The sequence below is a fragment of the Schistocerca gregaria genome, chromosome 5, assembly GCF_023897955.1.
Source record: "Schistocerca gregaria isolate iqSchGreg1 chromosome 5, iqSchGreg1.2, whole genome shotgun sequence".
NCBI lineage: Eukaryota > Metazoa > Arthropoda > Insecta > Orthoptera > Acrididae > Schistocerca > Schistocerca gregaria.
Window position 1 is genome coordinate 574466119 of NC_064924.1, and position 20391 is coordinate 574486509.

Genomic DNA, 20391 nt, shown 5'->3' on the forward strand with positions numbered 1-20391 from the left:
TAGGCAGAACAGTGGTTTGTATGCATTTTGTAGTATAATGTCATTCGTTTATGAGCGTCGCTACAGTGTGCATGCACGTTAACCATGTGAAGGGGCATAAGCAGATGCTACCATTCTGCGAGATTCCTGCAGAATGTGTACGAATTGCGTTGATATAGGTTGCACAAGTGAGCCAAAGTCGACGCCTCCGTGGCGCAATCGGCTAGCGCGTTCGGCTGTTAACCGAAAGGTTGGTGGTTCGAGCCCACCCGGGGGCGAAATCGTTTTATCCGTCACCGAGGTGAGGACATACATCAACTTTGTTAGAGATACACAGCTATTGTGGCAATTTGGCTGCCAAGGAGTGATGCCACAGATGCTTATACACATTCAGGCAGGTGGCACAGTAGGTAAAAACATGGCCCTACACAGACGTTCTACTGTTTTCCTATTTATTCACCATGTGTGACACTGCAGTGGAGCGACGCCCACTACAAAAGACGTTTTATTTACATTCAATTTCAGCGTATGCGTCGCGAGTGCCATATGACAGGGCCTGTCTCTCGATGTCGATTTGTATTTTGTGTCTCTTAAGTGTCGGTCTGCAGTAGGCCGCTGTTGGCCGAGCGACGTGCAGTCGCCTTACATGAAGCCCCATGGGCAACGCCAGTGCCACTGTGAACAACAGCAAACTGTAGCCAGAGAGTGGAGCCGAAAGGCGCATTTCGCAGTCGAGCCACGTTATCCCACAAGCTGTGCACTAGGACAAGAAATTGCAGACCGCAAACTTTTGGTGGCCTGACGGTCGTCGCCGATCGTAAGGGCGAAACACTCGAGAGATTTGGAGAACGGCAATGTGGACACTCCCAGCAGCAGCAGTGCGCCAAATCAATTATCTGGTCGAGGGCTGCAAGATTCAGTGTGATGAAGTGAGAATTCGGGGATAGCTCGCATATTCAAAGCTGCCGCCTTCTTAGCTCACAGTGGTAGAGCACTGGTCTCGTAAACCAGGAGTCGTGAGTTCGAACCTCACAGAAGGCATCCATTTTTTTAACTTTCCTGCAACGTGCGGAGCTACCTCGAGCAATATCTATCACATGGCAGTACACTGAATGAAAGGGATGTTCTACAACCTATGACAAGTATTCTACTGACCTAGGAGGTTTTCTGAATGCATAGGCGGAACAGTGGTTTGTATGCATTTTGTAGTATAATGTCATTCGTTTATGAGCGTCGCTACAGTGTGCATGCACGTTAACCATGTGAAGGGGCATAAGCAGATGCTACCATTCTGCGAGATTCCTGCAGAATGTGTACGAATTGCGTTGATATAGATTGCACAAGTGAGCCAAAGTCGACGCCTCCGTGGCGCAATCGGCTAGCGCGTTCGGCTGTTAACCGAAAGGTTGGTGGTTCGAGCCCACCCGGGGGCGAAATCGTTTTATCCGTCACCGAGGTGAGGACATACATCAACTTTGTTTGAGATACACAGCTAGTGTGGCAATTTGGCGGCGAAGGAGTGATGCCACAGATGCTTATACACATTCAGGCAGGTGGCACAGTAGGTAAAAACATGGCCCTACACAGACGTTCTACTGTTTTCCTATTTATTCACCATGTGTGACACTGCAGTGGAGCGACGCCCACTACAAAAGACGTTTTATTTACATTCAATTTCAGCGTATGCGTCGCGAGTGCCATATGACAGGGCCTGTCTCTCGATGTCGATTTGTATTTTGTGTCTCTTAAGTGTCGGTCTGCAGTAGGCCGCTGTTGGCCGAGCGACGTGCAGTCGCCTTACATGAAGCCCCATGGGCAACGCCAGTGCCACTGTGAACAACAGCAAACTGTAGCCAGAGAGTGGAGCCGAAAGGCGCATTTCGCAGTCGAGCCACGTTATCCCACAAGCTGTGCACTAGGACAAGAAATTGCAGACCGCAAACTTTTGGTGGCCTGACGGTCGTCGCCGATCGTAAGGGCGAAACACTCGAGAGATTTGGAGAACGGCAATGTGGACACTCCCAGCAGCAGCAGTGCGCCAAATCAATTATCTGGTCGAGGGCTGCAAGATTCAGTGTGATGAAGTGAGAATTCGGGGATAGCTCGCATATTCAAAGCTGCCGCCTTCTTAGCTCAGTGGTAGAGCACTGGTCTCGTAAACCAGGAGTCGTGAGTTCGAACCTCACAGAAGGCATCCATTTTTTTAACTTTCCTGCAACGTGCGGAGCTACCTCGAGCAATATCTATCACATGGCAGTACACTGAATGAAAGGGATGTTCTACAACCTATGACAAGTATTCTACTGGCCTAGGAGGTTTTCTGAATGCATAGGCAGAACAGTGGTTTGTATGCATTTTGTAGTATAATGTCATTCGTTTATGAGCGTCGCTACAGTGTGCATGCACGTTAACCATGTGAAGGGGCATAAGCAGATGCTACCATTCTGCGAGATTCCTGCAGAATGTGTACGAATTGCGTTGATATAGATTGCACAAGTGAACCAAAGTCGACGCCTCCGTGGCAAATCGGCTAGCGCGTTCGGCTGTTAACCGAAAGGTTGGTGGTTCGAGCCCACCTGGGGGCGAAATCGTTTTATCCGTCACCGAGGTGAGGACATACATCAACTTTGTTAGAGATACACAGCTAGTGTGGCAATTTGGCTGCGAAGGAGTGATGCCACAGATGCTTATACACATTCAGGCAGGTGGCACAGTAGGTAAAAACATGGCCCTACACAGACGTTCTACTGTTTTCCTATTTATTCACCATGTGTGACACTGCAGTGGAGCGACGCCCACTACAAAAGACGTTTTATTTACATTCAATTTCAGCGTATGCGTCGCGAGTGCCATATGACAGGGCCTGTCTCTCGATGTCGATTTGTATTTTGTGTCTCTTAAGTGTCGGTCTGCAGTAGGCCGCTGTTGGCCGAGCGACGTGCAGTCGCCTTACATGAAGCCCCATGGGCAACGCCAGTGCCACTGTGAACAACAGCAAACTGTAGCCAGAGAGTGGAGCCGAAAGGCGCATTTCGCAGTCGAGCCACGTTATCCCACAAGCTGTGCACTAGGACAAGAAATTGCAGACCGCAAACTTTTGGTGGCCTGACGGTCGTCGCCGATCGTAAGGGCGAAACACTCGAGAGATTTGGAGAACGGCAATGTGGACACTCCCAGCAGCAGCAGTGCGCCAAATCAATTATCTGGTCGAGGGCTGCAAGATTCAGTGTGATGAAGTGAGAATTCGGGGATAGCTCGCATATTCAAAGCTGCCGCCTTCTTAGCTCAGTGGTAGAGCACTGGTCTCGTAAACCAGGAGTCGTGAGTTCGAACCTCACAGAAGGCATCCATTTTTTTAACTTTCCTGCAACGTGCGGAGCTACCTCGAGCAATATCTATCACATGGCAGTACACTGAATGAAAGGGATGTTCTACAACCTATGACAAGTATTCTACTGGCCTAGGAGGTTTTCTGAATGCATAGGCAGAACAGTGGTTTGTATGCATTTTGTAGTATAATGTCATTCGTTTATGAGCGTCGCTACAGTGTGCATGCACGTTAACCATGTGAAGGGGCATAAGCAGATGCTACCATTCTGCGAGTTTCCTGCAGAATGTGTACGAATTGCGTTGATATAGATTGCACAAGTGAGCCAAAGTCGACGCCTCCGTGGCGCAATCGGCTAGCGCGTTCGGCTGTTAACCGAAAGGTTGGTGGTTCGAGCCCACCCGGGGGCGAAATCGTTTTATCCGTCACCGAGGTGAGGACATACATCAACTTTGTTAGAGATACACAGCTAGTGTGGCAATTTGGCTGCGAAGGAGTGATGCCACAGATGCTTATACACATTCAGGCAGGTGGCACAGTAGGTAAAAACATGGCCCTACACAGATGTTCTACTGTTTTCCTATTTATTCACCATGTGTGACACTGCAGTGGAGCGACGCCCACTACAAAAGACGTTTTATTTACATTCAATTTCAGCGTATGCGTCCCGAGTGCCATATGACAGGGCCTGTCTCTCGATGTCGATTTGTATTTTGTGTCTCTTAAGTGTCGGTCTGCAGTAGGCCGCTGTTGGCCGAGCGACGTGCAGTCGCCTTACATGAAGCCCCATGGGCAACGCCAGTGCCACTGTGAACAACAGCAAACTGTAGCCAGAGAGTGGAGCCGAAAGGCGCATTTCGCAGTCGAGCCACGTTATCCCACAAGCTGTGCACTAGGACAAGAAATTGCAGACCGCAAACTTTTGGTGGCCTGACGGTCGTCGCCGATCGTAAGGGCGAAACACTCGAGAGATTTGGAGAACGGCAATGTGGACACTCCCAGCAGCAGCAGTGCGCCAAATCAATTATCTGGTCGAGGGCTGCAAGATTCAGTGTGATGAAGTGAGAATTCGGGGATAGCTCGCGTATTCAAAGCTGCTGCCTTCTTAGCTCAGTGGTAGAGCACTGGTCTCGTAAACCAGGAGTCGTGAGTTCGAACCTCACAGAAGGCATCCATTTTTTTAACTTTCCTGCAACGTGCGGAGCTACCTCGAGCAATATCTATCACATGGCAGTACACTGAATGAAAGGGATGTTCTACAATCTATGACAAGTATTCTACTGGCCTAGGAGGTATTCTGAATGCATAGGCAGAACAGTGGTTTGTATGCATTTTGTAGTATAATGTCATTCGTTTATGAGCGTCGCTACAGTGTGCGTGCACGTTAACCATGTGAAGGGGCATAAGCAGATGCTACCATTCTGCGAGATTCCTGCAGAATGTGTACGAATTGCGTTGATATAGATTGCACAAGTGATCCAAAGTCGACGCCTCCGTGGCGCAATCGGGTAGCGCGTTCGGCTGTTAACCGAAAGGTTGGTGGTTCGAGCCCACCCGGGGGCGAAATCGTTTTATCCGTCACCGAGGTGAGGACATACATCAACTTTGTTAGAGATACACAGCTAGTGTGGCAATTTGGCTGCGAAGGAGTGATGCCACAGATGCTTATACACATTCAGGCAGGTGGCACAGTAGGTAAAAACATGGCCCTACACAGACGTTCTACTGTTTTCCTATTTATTCACCATGTGTGACACTGCAGTGGAGCGACGCCCACTACAAAAGACGTTTTATTTACATTCAATTTCAGCGTATGCGTCGCGAGTGCCATATGACAGGGCCTGTCTCTCGATGTCGATTTGTATTTTGTGTCTCTTAAAAGTGTCGGTCTGCAGTAGGCCGCTGTTGGCCGAGCGACGTGCAGTCGCCTTACATGAAGCCCCATGGGCAACGCCAGTGCCACTGTGAACAACAGCAAACTGTAGCTAGAGAGTGGAGCCGAAAGGCGCATTTCGCAGTCGAGCCACGTTATCCCACAAGCTGTGCACTAGGACAAGAAATTGCAGACCGCAAACTTTTGGTGGCCTGTCGGTCGTCGCCGATCGTAAGGGCGAAACACTCGAGAGATTTGGAGAACGGCAATGTGGACACTCCCAGCAGCAGCAGTGCGCCAAATCAATTATCTGGTCGAGGGCTGCAAGATTCAGTGTGATGAAGTGAGAATTCGGGGATAGCTCGCGTCTTCAAAGCTGCCGCCTTCTTAGCTCAGTGGTAGAGCACTGGTCTCGTAAACCAGGAGTCGTGAGTTCGAACCTCACAGAAGGCATCCATTTTTTTAACTTTCCTGCAACGTGCGGAGCTACCTCGAGCAATATCTATCACATGGCAGTACACTGAATGAAAGGGATGTTCTACAATCTATGACAAGTATTCCACTGGCATAGGAGGTATTCTGAATGCATAGGCAGAACAGTGGTTTGTATGCATTTTGTAGTATAATGTCATTCGTTTATGAGCGTCGCTACAGTGTGCATGCACGTTAACCATGTGAAGGGGCATAAGCAGATGCTACCATTCTGCGAGATTCCTGCAGAATGTGTACGAATTGCGTTGATATAGATTGCACAAGTGAGCCAAAGTCGACGCCTCCGTGGCGCAATCGGCTAGCGCGTTCGGCTGTTAACCGAAAGGTTGGTGGTTCGAGCCCACCCGGGGGCGAAATCGTTTTATCCGTCACCGAGGTGAGGACATACATCAACTTTGTTAGAGATACACAGCTAGTGTGGCAATTTGGCTGCGAAGGAGTGATGCCACAGATGCTTATACACATTCAGGCAGGTGGCACAGTAGGTAAAAATATGGCCCTACATAGGTGTTCTACTGTTTTCCTTTCCTATTTATTCACCATGTGTAACACTGCAGTGGAGCGACGCCCACTACAAAAGACGTTTTATTTACATTCAATTTCAGCGTATGCGTCGCGAGTGCCATATGACAGGGCCTGTCTCTCGATGTCGATTTGTATTTTGTGTCTCTTAAGTGTCGGTCTGCAGTAGGCCGCTGTTGGCCGAGCGACGTGCAGTCGCCTTACATGAAGCCCCATGGGCAACGCCAGTGCTACTGTGAACAACAGCAAACTGTAGCCAGAGAGTGGAGCCGAAAGGCGCATTTCGCAGTCGAGCCACGTTATCCCACAAGCTGTGCACTAGGACAAGAAATTGCAGACCGCAAACTTTTGGTGGCCTGACGGTCGTCGCCGATCGTAAGGGCGAAACACTCGAGAGATTTGGAGAACGGCAATGTGGACACTCCCAGCAGCAGCAGTGCGCCAAATCAATTATATGGTCGAGGGCTGCAAGATTCAGTGTGATGAAGTGAGAATTCGGGGATAGCTCGCATATTCAAAGCTGCCGCCTTCTTAGCTCAGTGGTAGAGCACTGGTCTCGTAAACCAGGAGTCGTGAGTTCGAACCTCACAGAAGGCATCCATTTTTTTAACTTTCCTGCAACGTGCGGAGCTACCTCGAGCAATATCTATCACATGGCAGTACACTGAATGAAAGGGATGTTCTACAACCTATGACAAGTATTCTACTGGCCTAGGAGGTTTTCTGAATGCATAGGCAGAACAGTGGTTTGTATGCATTTTGTAGCATAATGTCATTCGTTTATGAGCGTCGCTACAGTGTGCATGCACGTTAACCATGTGAAGGGGCATAAGCAGATGCTACCATTCTGCGAGATTCCTGCAGAATGTGTACGAATTGCGTTGATATAGAGAGCACAAGTGAGCCAAAGTCGACGCCTCCGTGGCGCAATCGGCTAGCGCCTCCGGCTATTAACCGAAAGGTTGGTGGTTCGAGCCCACCCGGGGGCGAAATCGTTTTATCTGTCACCGAGGTGAGGACATACATCAACTTTGTTAGAGATACACAGCTAGTGTGGCAATTTGGCTGCGAAGGAGTGATGCCACAGATGCTTACACACATTCAGGCAGGTAGCACAGTAGGTAAAAACATGGCCCTACACAGACGTTCTACTGTTTTCCTATTTATTCACCATGTGTGACACTGCAGTGGAGCGACGCCCACTACAAAAGACGTTTTATTTACATTCAATTTCAGCGTATGCGTCGCGAGTGCCATATGACAGGGCCTGTCTCTCGATGTCGATTTGTATTTTGTGTCTCTTAAGTGTCGGTCTGCAGTAGGCCGCTGTTGGCCGAGCGACGTGCAGTCGCCTTACATGAAGCCCCATGGGCAACGCCAGTGCCACTGTGAACAACAGCAAACTGTAGCCAGAGAGTGGAGCCGAAAGGCGCATTTCGCAGTCGAGCCACGTTATCCCACAAGCTGTGCACTAGGACAAGAAATTGCAGACCGCAAACTTTTGGTGGCCTGACGGTCGTCGCCGATCGTAAGGGCGAAACACTCGAGAGATTTGGAGAACGGCAATGTGGACACTCCCAGCAGCAGCAGTGCGCCAAATCAATTATCTGGTCGAGGGCTGCAAGATTCAGTGTGATGAAGTGAGAATTCGGGGATAGCTCGCATATTCAAAGCTGCCGCCTTCTTAGCTCAGTGGTAGAGCACTGGTCTCGTAAACCAGGAGTCGTGAGTTCGAACCTCACAGAAGGCATCCATTTTTTTAACTTTCCTGCAACGTGCGGAGCTACCTCGAGCAATATCTATCACATGGCAGTACACTGAATGAAAGGGATGTTCTACAACCTATGACAAGTATTCTACTGGCCTAGGAGGTTTTCTGAATGCATAGGCAGAACAGTGGTTTGTATGCATTTTGTAGCATAATGTCATTCGTTTATGAGCGTCGCTACAGTGTGCATGCACGTTAACCATGTGAAGGGGCATAAGCAGATGCTACCATTCTGCGAGATTCCTGCAGAATGTGTACGAATTGCGTTGATATAGATTGCACAAGCGAGCCAAAGTCGACGACTCCGTGGCGCAGTCGGCTAGCGCGTTCGGCTGTTAACCGAAAGGTTGGTGGTTCGAGCCCACCTGGGGGCGAAATCGTTTTATCCGTCACCGAGGTGAGGACATACATCAACTTTGTTAGAGATACACAGCTAGTGTGGCAATTTGGCTGCGAAGGAGTGATGCCACAGATGCTTACACACATTCAGGCAGGTGGCACAGTAGGTAAAAACATGGCCCTACACAGACGTTCTACTGTTTTCCTATTTATTCACCATGTGTGACACTGCAGTGGAGCGACGCCCACTACAAAAGACGTTTTATTTACATTCAGTTTCAGCGTATGCGTCGCGAGTGCCATATGACAGGGCCTGTCTCTCGATGTCGATTTGTATTTTGTGTCTCTTAAGTGTCGGTCTGCAGTAGGCCGCTGTTGGCCGAGCGACGTGCAGTCGCCTTACATGAAGCCCCATGGGCAACGCCAGTGCCACTGTGAACAACAGCAAACTGTAGCCAGAGAGTGGAGCCGAAAGGCGCATTTCGCAGTCGAGCCACGTTATCCCACAAGCTGTGCACTAGGACAAGAAATTGCAGACCGCAAACTTTTGGTGGCCTGACGGTCGTCGCCGATCGTAAGGGCGAAACACTCGAGAGATTTGGAGAACGGCAATGTGGACACTCCCAGCAGAAGCAGTGCGCCAAATCAATTATCTGGTCGAGGGCTGCAAGATTCAGTGTGATGAAGTGAGAATTCGGGGATAGCTCGCATATTCAGAGCTGCCGCCTTCTTAGCTCAGTGGTAGAGCACTGTTCTCGTAAACTAGGAGTCGTGAGTTCGAACCTCACAGAAGGCATCCTTTTTTTTAACTTTCCTGCAACGTGCGGAGCTACCTCGAGCAATATCTATCACATGGCAGTACACTGAATGAAAGAGATGTTCTACAACCTATGACAAGTATTCTACTGGCCTAGGAGGTTTTCTGAATGCATAGGCAGAACAGTGGTTTGTATGCATTTTGTAGTATAATGTCATTCGTTTATGAGCGTCGCTACAGTGTGCATGCACGTTAAACATGTGAAGGGCATAAGCAGATGCTACCATTCTGCGAGATTCCTGCAGAATGTGTACGAATTGCGTTGATATAGATTGCACAAGTGAGCCAAAGTCGACGCCTCCGTGGCACAATCGGCTAGCGCGTTCGGCTGTTAACCGAAAGGTTGGTGGTTCGAGCCCACCCGGGGGCGAAATCGTTTTATCCGTCACCGAGGTGAGGACATACATAAATTTTGTTAGAGATACACAGCTAGTGTGGCAATTTGGCTGCGAAGGAGTGATGCCACAGATGCTTATACACATTCAGGCAGGTGGCACAGTAGGTAAAAACATGGCCCTACACAGACGTTCTACTGTTTCCCTATTTATTCACCATGTGTGACACTGCAGTGGAGCGACGCCCACTACAAAAGACGTTTTATTTACATTCAATTTCAGCGTATGCGTCGCGAGTGCCATATGACAGGGCCTGTCTCTCGATGTCGATTTGTATTTTGTGTCTCTTAAGTGTCGGTCTGCAGTAGGCCGCTGTTGGCCGAGCGACGTGCAGTCGCCTTACATAAAGCCCCATGGGCAACGCCAGTGCCACTGTGAACAACAGCAAACTGTAGCCAGAGAGTGGAGCCGAAAGGCGCATTTCGCAGTCGAGCCACGTTATCCCACAAGCTGTGCACTAGGACAAGAAATTGCAGACCGCAAACTTTTGGTGGCCTGACGGTCGTCGCCGATCGTAAGGGCGAAACACTCGAGAGATTTGGAGAACGGCAATGTGGACACTCCCAGCAGCAGCAGTGCGCCAAATCAATTATCTGGTCGAGGGCTGCAAGATTCAGTGTGATGAAGTGAGAATTCGGGGATAGCTCGCATATTCAGAGCTGCCGCCTTCTTAGCTCAGTGGTAGAGCACTGGTCTCGTAAACAAGGAGTCGTGAGTTCGAACCTCACAGAAGGCATCCATTTTTTTAACTTTCCTGCAACGTGTGGAGCTACCTCGAGCAATATCTATCACATGGCAGTACACTGAATGAAAGGGATGTTCTACAACCTATGACAAGTATTCTTCTGGCCTAGGAGGTTATCTGAATGCATAGGCAGAACAGTGGATTGTATGCATTTTGTAGTATAATGTCATTCGTTTATGAGCGTCGCTACAGTGTGCATGCACGTTAACCATGTGAAGGGGCATAAGCAGATGCTACCATTCTGCGAGATTCCTGCAGAATGTGTACGAATTGCGTTGATATAGATTGCACAAGTGAGCCAAAGTCGACGCCTCCGTGGCGCAATCGGCTAGCGCGTCCGGCTGTTAACCGAAAGGTTGGTGGTTCGAGCCCACCCGGGGGCGAAATCGTTTTATCTGTCACCGAGGTGAGGACATACATCAACTTTGTTAGAGATACACAGCTAGTGTGGCAATTTGGCTGCGAAGGAGTGATGCCACAGATGCTTATACACATTCAGGCAGGTGGCACAGTAGGTAAAAACATGGCCCTACACAGACGTTCTACTGTTTCCCTATTTATTCACCATGTGTGACACTGCAGTGGAGCGACGCCCACTACAAAAGACGTTTTATTTACATTCAATTTCAGCGTATGCGTCGCGAGTGCCATATGACAGGGCCTGTCTCTCGATGTCGATTTGTATTTTGTGTCTCTTAAGTGTCGGTCTGCAGTAGGCCGCTGTTGGCCGAGCGACGTGCAGTCGCCTTACATGAAGCCCCATGGGCAACGCCAGTGCCACTGTGAACAACAGCAAACTGTAGCCAGAGAGTGGAGCCGAAAGGCGCATTTCGCAGTCGAGCCACGTTATCCCATAAGCTGTGCACTAGGACAAGAAATTGCAGACCGCAAACTTTTGGTGGCCTGACGGTCGTCGCCGATCGTAAGGGCGAAACACTCGAGAGATTTGGAGAACGGCAATGTGGACACTCCCAGCAGCAGCAGTGCGCCAAATCAATTATCTGGTCGAGGGCTGCAAGATTCAGTGTGATGAAGTGAGAATTCGGGGATAGCTCGCATATTCAAAGATGCCGCCTTCTTAGCTCAGTGGTAGAGCACTGGTCTCGTAAACAAGGAGTCGTGAGTTCGAACCTCACAGAAGGCATCCATTTTTTTAACTTTCCTGCAACGTGCGGAGCTACCTCGAGCAATATCTATCACATGGCAGTACACTGAATGAAAGGGATATTCTACAACCTATGACAAGTATTCTACTGGCCTAGGAGGTTTTCTGAATGCATAGGCAGAACAGTGGTTTGTATGCATTTTGTAGCATAATGTCATTCGTTTATGAGCGTCGCTACAGTGTGCATGCACGTTAACCATGTGAAGGGGCATAAGCAGATGCTACCATTCTGCGAGATTCCTGCAGAATGTGTACGAATTGCGTTGATATAGATTGCACAAGTGAGCCAAAGTCGACGCCTCCGTTGCGCAATCGGCTAGCGTGTTCGGCTGTTAACCGAAAGGTTGGTGGTTCGAGCCCACCCGGGGGCGAAATCCTTTTATCCGTCACAGAGGTGAGGACATACATCAACTTTGTTAGAGATACACAGCTAGTGTGGCAATTTGGCTGCGAAGGAGTGATGCCACAGATGCTTACACACATTCAGGCAGGTGGCACAGTAGGTAAAAACATGGCCCTACACAGACGTTCTACTGTTTTCCTATTTATTCACCATGTGTGACACTGCAGTGGAGCGACGCCCACTACAAAAGACGTTTTATTTACATTCAATTTCAGCGTATGCGTCGCGAGTGCCATATGATAGGGCCTGTCTCTCGATGTCGATTTGTATTTTGTGTCTGCAGTAGGCCGCTGTTGGCCGAGCGACGTGCAGTCGCCTTACATGAAGCCCCATGGGCAACGCCAGTGCCACTGTGAACAACAGCAAACTGTAGCCAGAGAGTGGAGCCGAAAGGCGCATTTCGCAGTCGAGCCACGTTATCCCACAAGCTGTGCACTAGGACAAGAAATTGCAGACCGCAAACTTTTGGTGGCCTGACGGTCGTCGCCGATCGTAAGGGCGAAACACTCGAGAGATTTGGAGAACGGCAATGTGGACACTCCCAGCAGCAGCAGTGCGCCAAATCAATTATCTGGTCGAGGGCTGCAAGATTCAGTGTGATGAAGTGAGAATTCGGGGATAGCTCGCATATTCAAAGATGCCGCCTTCTTAGCTCAGTGATAAGGTGGGACGAGATCGGTTTGCCACGCTGAACATCAACATGATCGGCACTGTATCCAAGCTGCAACTCCTATGTGACATGCTTCGGGCCTCTGACGTCGACGTCGCCCTTCTTCAGGAAGTACGCGTTGCCACACTACCTCCAGTCTACGGCTACGACTCATACACGTCCACATGTGATCAATCAGGGCGTGGAGTGGCTTTCTACATACGCGAAGGAATCCCACTCAAGGACACGACAATCCTTCCCTGTGGAAGAGGCATGGCTGTTACCATCTTCGACACGCGCGTCATCAATATCTACGCTCCGTCTGGCTCCACGAACCGTCGGCAGCGGTCCACTTTCTTCGGACATGACGTGGCGCCCCTGTTTTCTGGAAGCTATGATCGCCTTATCATGGGAGGCGATTTCAACTGTGTCCTCCATCCGCAGGACCAAATGCCTGGTTATTCGCCATGCCCGGCGCTCCTCACCTTAATCGAAGATTTTCACCTAGTGGACGTTTGGGAGAAAATTCATGGCAATACTCCCGGTTTCACCCATTATACAGCACATTCTGCGAGCAGACTGGACCGGTTATATGTCTCTGCCCACCTTGGCAATGACGTCGCCCAAGCTGAACGGTGGCCCCTTGCATTCTCGGACCACTGCGCCGTCATTTGCTCCCTGGCTCTGCCACCTCAGTCAGTGTGGCGCAGCAGAGGTTACTGGAAGCTTAATACCTCCCTCCTTAATGATCCACACTGCCGACAATGTATTGCCACTACGTGGGCGTCTTGCGAAAGACGTCTTCCGCAGTACACATCCACGTTCCATTGGTGGCTCAAATGTGCCAAACCTGCGATCAGAAAGGCCTTCATACAATGTGGCAAGGAAGCAGCAGCATGGCATCGAGACACCACAAATTTTTACTACGCCGTCCTCCGTGAGCTCGATGCACTCCCTCCATCACCTGACACCCATAGGGAACGACAACGTACCAAAGCTCGTCTCCTCTCTCTTCAACGTGCACGACTGCATGGTGTCGTGGTGCGTTCCCGACGACAAGACCTCCTCCACGACGAAACCCCATCCACAATCCATGCCGCATCCGACCACAGTCGTCGACGTCGACTCTTCGTCTCCCACATCACGACCTCCGATGGTGTTCACCACACAACACAGGCGGCGGTGGTGTCTGCCTTTGCTGAACATTATCGCCAATTTTATGATGATGAACAGATGGCGACGCCCATTCCTGATAATCTCCGTCCTTCCCCTGATCGGACACTCACCGTAGCGGAGTCAACGTCCATGATGTCTGCAATCACCGCAGAAGAGGTAGTAGATGCGATCAACAGAGGGGCCAAGAACAAATCACCAGGACCAGATGGTCTCCCAGTGGAGTTTTACCGGGCGTTCACCACGTTGATGCTTCCTCGCTGGACGGAAATGATTCACGAACTCTTTACTCCATCCTTCCCAATTCCACCTGAATTCGTCACTGGCATTCTTTTACCTGTGCCTAAACCGAAGGGAGGGTCTCATGTCTCTGCATATCGCCCCCTTACACTCCTGAATGCAGACTATAAAATCTATGCACGCCTCTTAGCAGCGCGCATGCGCACCGTCTTACCTACGGTCCTTTCACCTGAGCAGACCGCACGTGGTTGTGGGGCCACCTTACAAACAGCCCTAGGAGAATGCCGTGACCTCATTGCACTGGCGTCGGTTTGTCGCCTTCGTGCAGCACTGGTATCCGTCGATTTCACGAGTGCCTTTGATCGCGTTCGACACCCATTCCTCCTCATGGTGGCGACACGTATGGGGTTCCCATTACTTTTTGTCGATGCCATTCGCCGGTTACTACTTCCCGCCGTCTCGATGGTACAAGTCAATGGGAGGCTTGTAGGACCGATTCCTATACGCCGCTCTGTACGTCAAGGATGCCCTATGTCTACTTTACTATATGCCATTGCACTTGAGCCCCTCATCACTGGACTTACCTCTAGACTGCAGGGCCTCACTTTGCGTGACTACACCTTTCACTGTAGGGCTTATGCGGACGATCTTCTCTTTCTCACCTGCTCCTCCACGGAACTCAATGACGCCATCCAATGGATCCACCAGTATGGACATCTTTCTGGTAGCATTCTTAATGTCCGTAAATCGACTATGATGCACATTGGGCGCGGCCTCCCGGCTATGGTGCCGAACCCACTCCCAGTCAGTACCACCCTTCGTTACTTGGGTATCGAATTTACGAGCTCCACACACCGCACAGTGGCCCTGGCATACCGGCGGCTTTTGCAGTCGATTCGGCACCATGTCCGCGGTCAAGTGCACCGTAACTTAAACCTACTCCAACGTGTGTCCTATGTCAACATATATGTAGCCCCTAAACTGGTACACGTCGCCCAGATCCTCCCAATGCCGTTACTCCTTGGCCGCCGCATCCAATCAGCCTTTGGATATTTCGTGTCAGCAGGGGCACTTTTCAAAGTCCGCTACAGCACTTTAACATTGCCTCCTGCAAAAGGTGGCCTCGGACTCGTCAACGTGCAGGCACGATCTTCTGCACTCTTTGTCCACACTCTGTTGCGGCACTGGCAGGGGACGGTTCCGTCCTTAACACGTAGTCTCTTCGATATCCTCCGACCAGCTTCTCTCGATCCACCGATCAATGTGGCACCTATTTCTCCATTATTGTACCACGTCGCCAATTGTTTCATAGAACTCAGCTACGTTCGGGCCGATCTTCCACTCGCCCGTCCTCCCCGTGCAAAAGATTATTATCGTTTGTTTATGCTGTCCAACCCTTGCGACCCCATGGTGCTACGGCATCCTGACATTAACTGGCGCACGGTTTGGGGGTGTGTGCATGCACCCTTTTTACCGTCGTCTGTGTCTTCACTCTGGTATGTTTTAGTTTATGGAAAGTTCCCGACTAACAGTCGACTTTATCGCATAGGACTGGCCACCTCCCCATTCTGCCCTGACTGTCAGCTCGAAGACACCGACGAGCACCGTCTTACGTGCCCACTGAAACAAAACGTATGGCTCCTCATCCAACGAATCGTGGGCTTTTACCTCCGTGCCCCGCCAACGACGGTAACCCCGGATTTCCTGTTGTTGCCCCAGACATTTCACTACCCTCTTGCTAAGCACCATACTCTCATCTGGTTTCGAGGACTGGCTTTAGAATACCTCTTTCAAAATGGTCCGCATACAGTTCTTGACTTCTGGTACAAAGTTGTGACCTCGCATAGCACCCTCACCCGAAAACCATCTTACCGACAAACTTTTGCCGGTTATCTCCGCAGCGTCTTCCTTGACCCCCCTCAAAGCTGGGGTGTACCATGCATACCTGTCACATGATGCAACACCCTTATCCACGTTCCCATGCATCGAAAAAAAAAATAATAATAATAATAATAATAATAATAACAATAATAATTAAAAAAAGCAAAAAGACAGAATATGTTATACTTTGTTGTATTTAATGTTTTTTCTTTTTAATGTATTTATTTATTTTTTTGCTTAACTAATAGTTATTTGTATATGCTTAAATGGAATGGTACCTTGAAGAACTCTTGCATAGTGAATATATATGTACTTTTAGTTTCTTCAATACAAATTATTACAAAAAAAGAAACAAAAAAAGGATGTTATATTTTGTTGTATTTAATGTTATTCTAATAAAAAAAAAAAAGAGCCATTTGAACCATTTGAAGAAATGCAAAACTGTCGGGCTTTAGAAAAAAAAAAAAAAAAAAAAAGTGGTAGAGCACTGGTCTCGTAAACCAGGAGTCGTGAGTTCGAACCTCACAGAAGGCATCAATTTTTTTAACTTTCCTGCAACGTGCGGAGCTACCTCGAGCAATATCTATCACATGGCAGTACACTGAATGAAAGGGATATTCTACAACCTATGACAAGTATTCTACTGTCCTAGGAGGTTTTCTGAATGCATAGGCAGAACAGTGGTTTGTATGCATTTTGTAGCATAATGTCATTCGTTTATGAGCGTCGCTACAGTGTGCATGCACGTTAACCATGTGAAGGGGCATAAGCAGATGCTACCATTCTGCGAGATTCCTGCAGAATGTGTACGAATTGCGTTGATATAGATTGCACAAGTGAGCCAAAGTCGACGCCTCCGTGGCGCAATCGGCTAGCGCGTTCGGCTGTTAACCGAAAGGTTGGTGGTTCGAGCCCACCCGGGGGCGAAATCGTTTTATCCGTCACCGAGGTGAGGACATACATCAACTTTGTTAGAGATACACAGCTAGTGTGGCAATTTGGCTGCGAAGGAGTGATGCCACAGATGCTTACACACATTCAGGCAGGTGGCACAGTAGGTAAAAACATGGCCCTACACAGACGTTCTACTGTTTTCCTATTTATTCACCATGTGTGACACTGCAGTGGAGCGACGCCCACTACAAAAGACGTTTTATTTACATTCAATTTCAGCGTATGCGTCGCGAGTGCCATATGACAGGGCCTGTCTCTCGATGTCGATTTGTATTTTGTGTCTCTTAAGTGTCGGTCTGCAGTAGGCCGCTGTTGGCCGAGCGACGTGCAGTCGCCTTACATGAAGCCCCATGGGCAACGCCAGTGCCACTGTGAACAACAGCAAACTGTAGCCAGAGAGTGGAGCCGAAAGGCGCATTTCGCAGTCGAGCCACGTTATCCCACAAGCTGTGCACTAGGACAAGAAATTGCAGACCGCAAACTTTTGGTGGCCTGACGGTCGTCGCCGATCGTAAGGGCGAAACACTCGAGAGATTTGGAGAACGGCAATGTGGACACTCCCAGCAGCAGCAGTGCGCCAAATCAATTATCTGGTCGAGGGCTGCAAGATTCAGTGTGATGAAGTGAGAATTCCGGGATAGCTCGCATATCCAAAGCTGCCGCCTTCTTAGCTCAGTGGTAGAGCACTGGTCTCGTAAACCAGGAGTCGTGAGTTCGAACCTCACAGAAGGCATCCATTTTTTTAACTATCCTGCAACGTGCGGAGCTACCTCGAGCAATATCTATCACATGGCAGTACACTGAATGAAAGGGATGTTCTACAACCTATGACAAGTATTCTACTGGCCTAGGAGGTTTTCTGAATGCATAGGCAGAACAGTGGTTTGTATGCATTTTGTAGTATAATGTCATTCGTTTATGAGCGTCGCTACAGTGTGCATGCACGTTATCCATGTGAAGAGGCAAAAGCAGATGCTACCATTCTGCGAGATTCCTGCAGAATGTGTACGAATTGCGTTGATATAGATTGCACAAGTGAGCCAAAGTCGACGCCTCCGTGGCGCAATCGGCTAGCGCGTTCGGCTGTTAAACGAAAGGTTGGTGGTTCGAGCCCACCCGCGGGCGAAATCGTTTTATCCGTCACCGAGGTGAGGACATACATCAACTTTGTTAGAGATACACAGCTAGTGTGGCAATTTGGCTGCGAAGGAGTGATGCCACAGATGCTTATACACATTCAGGCAGGTGGCACAGTAGGTAAAAAATTGGCCCTACACAGGTGTTCTACTGTTTTCCTTTCCTTTTTATTCACCATGTGTGACACTGCAGTGGAGCGACGCCTACTACAAAAGACGTTTTATTTACATTCAATTTCAGCGTATGCGTCGCGAGCGCCATATGACAGGGCCTGTCTCTCGATGTCGATTTGTATTTTGTGTCTCTTAAGTGTCGGTCTGCAGTAGGCCGCTGTTGGCCGAGCGACGTGCAGTCGCCTTACATGAAGCCCCATGGGCAACGCCAGTGCCACTGTGAACAACAGCAAACTGTAGCCAGATAGTGGAGCCGAAAGGCGCATTTCGCAGTCGAGCCACGTTATCCCACAAGCTGTGCACTAGGACAAGAAATTGCAGACCGCAAACTTTTGGTGGCCTGACGGTCGTCGCCGATCGTAAGGGCGAAACACTCGAGAGATTTGGAGAACGGCAATGTGGACACTCCCAGCAGCAGCAGTGCTCCAAATCAATTATCTGGTCGAGGGCTGCAAGATTCAGTGTGATGAAGTGAGAATTCGGGGATAGCTCGCATATTCAAAGCTGCCGCCTTCTTAGCTCAGTGGTAGAGCACTGGTCTCGTAAACCAGGAGTCGTGAGTTCGAACGTCACAGAAGGCATCCATTTTTTTAACTTTCCTGCAACGTGCGGAGCTACCTCGAGCAATATCTATCACATGGCAGTACACTGAATGAAAGGGATGTTCTACAACCTATGACAAGTATTCTACTGGCCTAGGAGGTTTTCTGAATGCATAGGCAGAACAGTGGTTTGTATGCATTTTGTAGCATAATGTCATTCGTTTATGAGCGTCGCTACAGTGTGCATGCACGTTAACCATGTGAAGGGGCAAAAGCAGATGCTACCATTCTGCGAGATTCTTGCAGAATGTGTACGAATTGCGTTGATATAGATTGCACAAGTGAGCCAAAGTCGACGCCTCCGTGGCGCAATCGGCTAGCGCGTTCGGCTGTTAACCGAAAGGTTGGTGGTTCGAGCCCACCCGGGGGCGAAATCGTTTTATCCGTCACCGAGGTGAGGACATACATCAACTTTGTTAGAGATACACAGCTAGTGTGGCAATTTGGCTGCGAAGGAGTGATGCCACAGATGCTTACACACATTCAGGCAGGTGGCACAGTAGGTAAAAGCATGGCCCTACACAGACGTTCTACTGTTTTCCTATTTATTCACCATGTGTGACACTGCAGTGGAGCGACGCCCACTACAAAAGACGTTTTATTTACATTCAATTTCAGCGTATGCGTCGCGAGTGCCATATGACAGGGCCTGTCTCTCGATGTCGATTTGTATTTTGTGTCTCTTAAGTGTCGGTCTGCAGTAGGCCGCTGTTGGCCGAGCGACGTGCAGTCACCTTACATGAAGCCCCATGGGCAACGCCAGTGCCACTGTGAACAACAGCAAACTGTAGCCAGAGAGTGGAGCCGAAAGGCGCATTTCGCAGTCGAGCCACGTTATCCCACAAGCTGTGCACTAGGACAAGAAATTGCAGACCGCAAACTTTTGGTGGCCTGACGGTCGTCGCCGATCGTAAGGGCGAAACACTCGAGAGATTTGGAGAACGGCAATGTGGACACTCCCAGCAGCAGCAGTGCGCCAAATCAATTATCTGGTCGAGGGCTGCAAGATTCAGTGTGATGAAGTGAGAATTCGGGGATAGCTCGCATATCCAAAGCTGCCGCCTTCTTAGCTCAGTGGTAGAGCACTGGTCTCGTAAACCAGGAGTCGTGAGTTCGAACCTCACAGAAGGCATCCATTTTTTTAACTTTCCTGCAACGTGCGGAGCTACCTCGAGCAATATCTATCACATGGCAGTACACTGAATGAAAGGGATGTTCTACAACCTATGACAAGTATTCTACTGGCCTAGGAGGTTTTCTGAATGCATAGGCAGAACAGTGGTTTGTATGCATTTTGTAGCATAATGTCATTCGTTTATGAGCGTCGCTACAGTGTGCATGCACGTTAACCATGTGAAGGGGCAAAAGCAGATGCTACCATTCTGCGAGATTCCTGCAGAATGTGTACGAATTGCGTTGATATAGATTGCACAAGTGAGCCGAAGTCGACGCCTACGTGGCGCAATCGGCTATTCTGGCTTTAGCCGTCGCCGCGGTCGGACGTGCTTGTTGTTTACTCCGCGTACGTTAGCGCTATCGCCGGTGTTTGGTGTTTACGTGAAGTTAGCTGTACATTTTCGTTGTTATTTTTTGAGTGGTGTCTCTGATAAGTGTTTTTATAGTGCTTTCGTCCGTTCTACGTCTCGTGCTTCGCCGCAATTTCGGTTGTTGCCGGGATTTCGTCGGAACCGACGACCATGTCTGACACCGTCAGGAAGAATACTTTAGTCTTCTCGTTCGAGAAAGAAACACGGCC

At 49.4% G+C, this 20391-nt stretch overlaps 26 non-coding genes across 26 annotated transcripts; all 26 read left to right on the forward strand.

The window, feature by feature from the left end:
- Positions 1 to 183: 183 nt before the first annotated feature.
- Trnan-guu (transfer RNA asparagine (anticodon GUU)) lies at positions 184 to 257 on the forward strand. The gene has a single exon. It is a non-coding gene; the product is annotated as a tRNA-Asn (tRNA).
- Positions 258 to 946: 689 nt separating this feature from the next.
- Trnat-cgu (transfer RNA threonine (anticodon CGU)) lies at positions 947 to 1020 on the forward strand. Its single transcript has one exon. It is a non-coding gene; the product is annotated as a tRNA-Thr (tRNA).
- Positions 1021 to 1338: 318 nt separating this feature from the next.
- Trnan-guu (transfer RNA asparagine (anticodon GUU)) lies at positions 1339 to 1412 on the forward strand. Its single transcript has one exon. It is a non-coding gene; the product is annotated as a tRNA-Asn (tRNA).
- A 689-nt stretch (positions 1413 to 2101) lies between these two features.
- Trnat-cgu (transfer RNA threonine (anticodon CGU)) lies at positions 2102 to 2173 on the forward strand. Its single transcript has one exon. It is a non-coding gene; the product is annotated as a tRNA-Thr (tRNA).
- A 1080-nt stretch (positions 2174 to 3253) lies between these two features.
- Trnat-cgu (transfer RNA threonine (anticodon CGU)) lies at positions 3254 to 3325 on the forward strand. Its single transcript has one exon. It is a non-coding gene; the product is annotated as a tRNA-Thr (tRNA).
- Positions 3326 to 3643: 318 nt separating this feature from the next.
- Positions 3644 to 3717, forward strand: Trnan-guu (transfer RNA asparagine (anticodon GUU)). Its single transcript has one exon. It is a non-coding gene; the product is annotated as a tRNA-Asn (tRNA).
- Positions 3718 to 4406: 689 nt separating this feature from the next.
- Positions 4407 to 4478, forward strand: Trnat-cgu (transfer RNA threonine (anticodon CGU)). The gene has a single exon. It is a non-coding gene; the product is annotated as a tRNA-Thr (tRNA).
- A 318-nt stretch (positions 4479 to 4796) lies between these two features.
- On the forward strand, positions 4797 to 4870 carry Trnan-guu (transfer RNA asparagine (anticodon GUU)). Its single transcript has one exon. It is a non-coding gene; the product is annotated as a tRNA-Asn (tRNA).
- Positions 4871 to 5561: 691 nt separating this feature from the next.
- On the forward strand, positions 5562 to 5633 carry Trnat-cgu (transfer RNA threonine (anticodon CGU)). Its single transcript has one exon. It is a non-coding gene; the product is annotated as a tRNA-Thr (tRNA).
- A 318-nt stretch (positions 5634 to 5951) lies between these two features.
- Trnan-guu (transfer RNA asparagine (anticodon GUU)) lies at positions 5952 to 6025 on the forward strand. The gene has a single exon. It is a non-coding gene; the product is annotated as a tRNA-Asn (tRNA).
- Positions 6026 to 6719: 694 nt separating this feature from the next.
- On the forward strand, positions 6720 to 6791 carry Trnat-cgu (transfer RNA threonine (anticodon CGU)). The gene has a single exon. It is a non-coding gene; the product is annotated as a tRNA-Thr (tRNA).
- Positions 6792 to 7109: 318 nt separating this feature from the next.
- Trnan-auu (transfer RNA asparagine (anticodon AUU)) lies at positions 7110 to 7183 on the forward strand. Its single transcript has one exon. It is a non-coding gene; the product is annotated as a tRNA-Asn (tRNA).
- Positions 7184 to 7872: 689 nt separating this feature from the next.
- On the forward strand, positions 7873 to 7944 carry Trnat-cgu (transfer RNA threonine (anticodon CGU)). Its single transcript has one exon. It is a non-coding gene; the product is annotated as a tRNA-Thr (tRNA).
- A 318-nt stretch (positions 7945 to 8262) lies between these two features.
- On the forward strand, positions 8263 to 8336 carry Trnan-guu (transfer RNA asparagine (anticodon GUU)). The gene has a single exon. It is a non-coding gene; the product is annotated as a tRNA-Asn (tRNA).
- Positions 8337 to 9025: 689 nt separating this feature from the next.
- Trnat-cgu (transfer RNA threonine (anticodon CGU)) lies at positions 9026 to 9097 on the forward strand. The gene has a single exon. It is a non-coding gene; the product is annotated as a tRNA-Thr (tRNA).
- Positions 9098 to 9414: 317 nt separating this feature from the next.
- Positions 9415 to 9488, forward strand: Trnan-guu (transfer RNA asparagine (anticodon GUU)). The gene has a single exon. It is a non-coding gene; the product is annotated as a tRNA-Asn (tRNA).
- Positions 9489 to 10177: 689 nt separating this feature from the next.
- On the forward strand, positions 10178 to 10249 carry Trnat-cgu (transfer RNA threonine (anticodon CGU)). Its single transcript has one exon. It is a non-coding gene; the product is annotated as a tRNA-Thr (tRNA).
- Positions 10250 to 10567: 318 nt separating this feature from the next.
- Trnan-guu (transfer RNA asparagine (anticodon GUU)) lies at positions 10568 to 10641 on the forward strand. Its single transcript has one exon. It is a non-coding gene; the product is annotated as a tRNA-Asn (tRNA).
- A 689-nt stretch (positions 10642 to 11330) lies between these two features.
- Positions 11331 to 11402, forward strand: Trnat-cgu (transfer RNA threonine (anticodon CGU)). The gene has a single exon. It is a non-coding gene; the product is annotated as a tRNA-Thr (tRNA).
- A 318-nt stretch (positions 11403 to 11720) lies between these two features.
- On the forward strand, positions 11721 to 11794 carry Trnan-guu (transfer RNA asparagine (anticodon GUU)). Its single transcript has one exon. It is a non-coding gene; the product is annotated as a tRNA-Asn (tRNA).
- A 4827-nt stretch (positions 11795 to 16621) lies between these two features.
- Positions 16622 to 16695, forward strand: Trnan-guu (transfer RNA asparagine (anticodon GUU)). The gene has a single exon. It is a non-coding gene; the product is annotated as a tRNA-Asn (tRNA).
- A 689-nt stretch (positions 16696 to 17384) lies between these two features.
- Trnat-cgu (transfer RNA threonine (anticodon CGU)) lies at positions 17385 to 17456 on the forward strand. The gene has a single exon. It is a non-coding gene; the product is annotated as a tRNA-Thr (tRNA).
- Positions 17457 to 17774: 318 nt separating this feature from the next.
- Positions 17775 to 17848, forward strand: Trnan-guu (transfer RNA asparagine (anticodon GUU)). The gene has a single exon. It is a non-coding gene; the product is annotated as a tRNA-Asn (tRNA).
- A 694-nt stretch (positions 17849 to 18542) lies between these two features.
- Positions 18543 to 18614, forward strand: Trnat-cgu (transfer RNA threonine (anticodon CGU)). The gene has a single exon. It is a non-coding gene; the product is annotated as a tRNA-Thr (tRNA).
- Positions 18615 to 18932: 318 nt separating this feature from the next.
- Positions 18933 to 19006, forward strand: Trnan-guu (transfer RNA asparagine (anticodon GUU)). The gene has a single exon. It is a non-coding gene; the product is annotated as a tRNA-Asn (tRNA).
- A 689-nt stretch (positions 19007 to 19695) lies between these two features.
- Positions 19696 to 19767, forward strand: Trnat-cgu (transfer RNA threonine (anticodon CGU)). The gene has a single exon. It is a non-coding gene; the product is annotated as a tRNA-Thr (tRNA).
- The last annotated feature ends 624 nt before the right edge of the window (positions 19768 to 20391 follow it).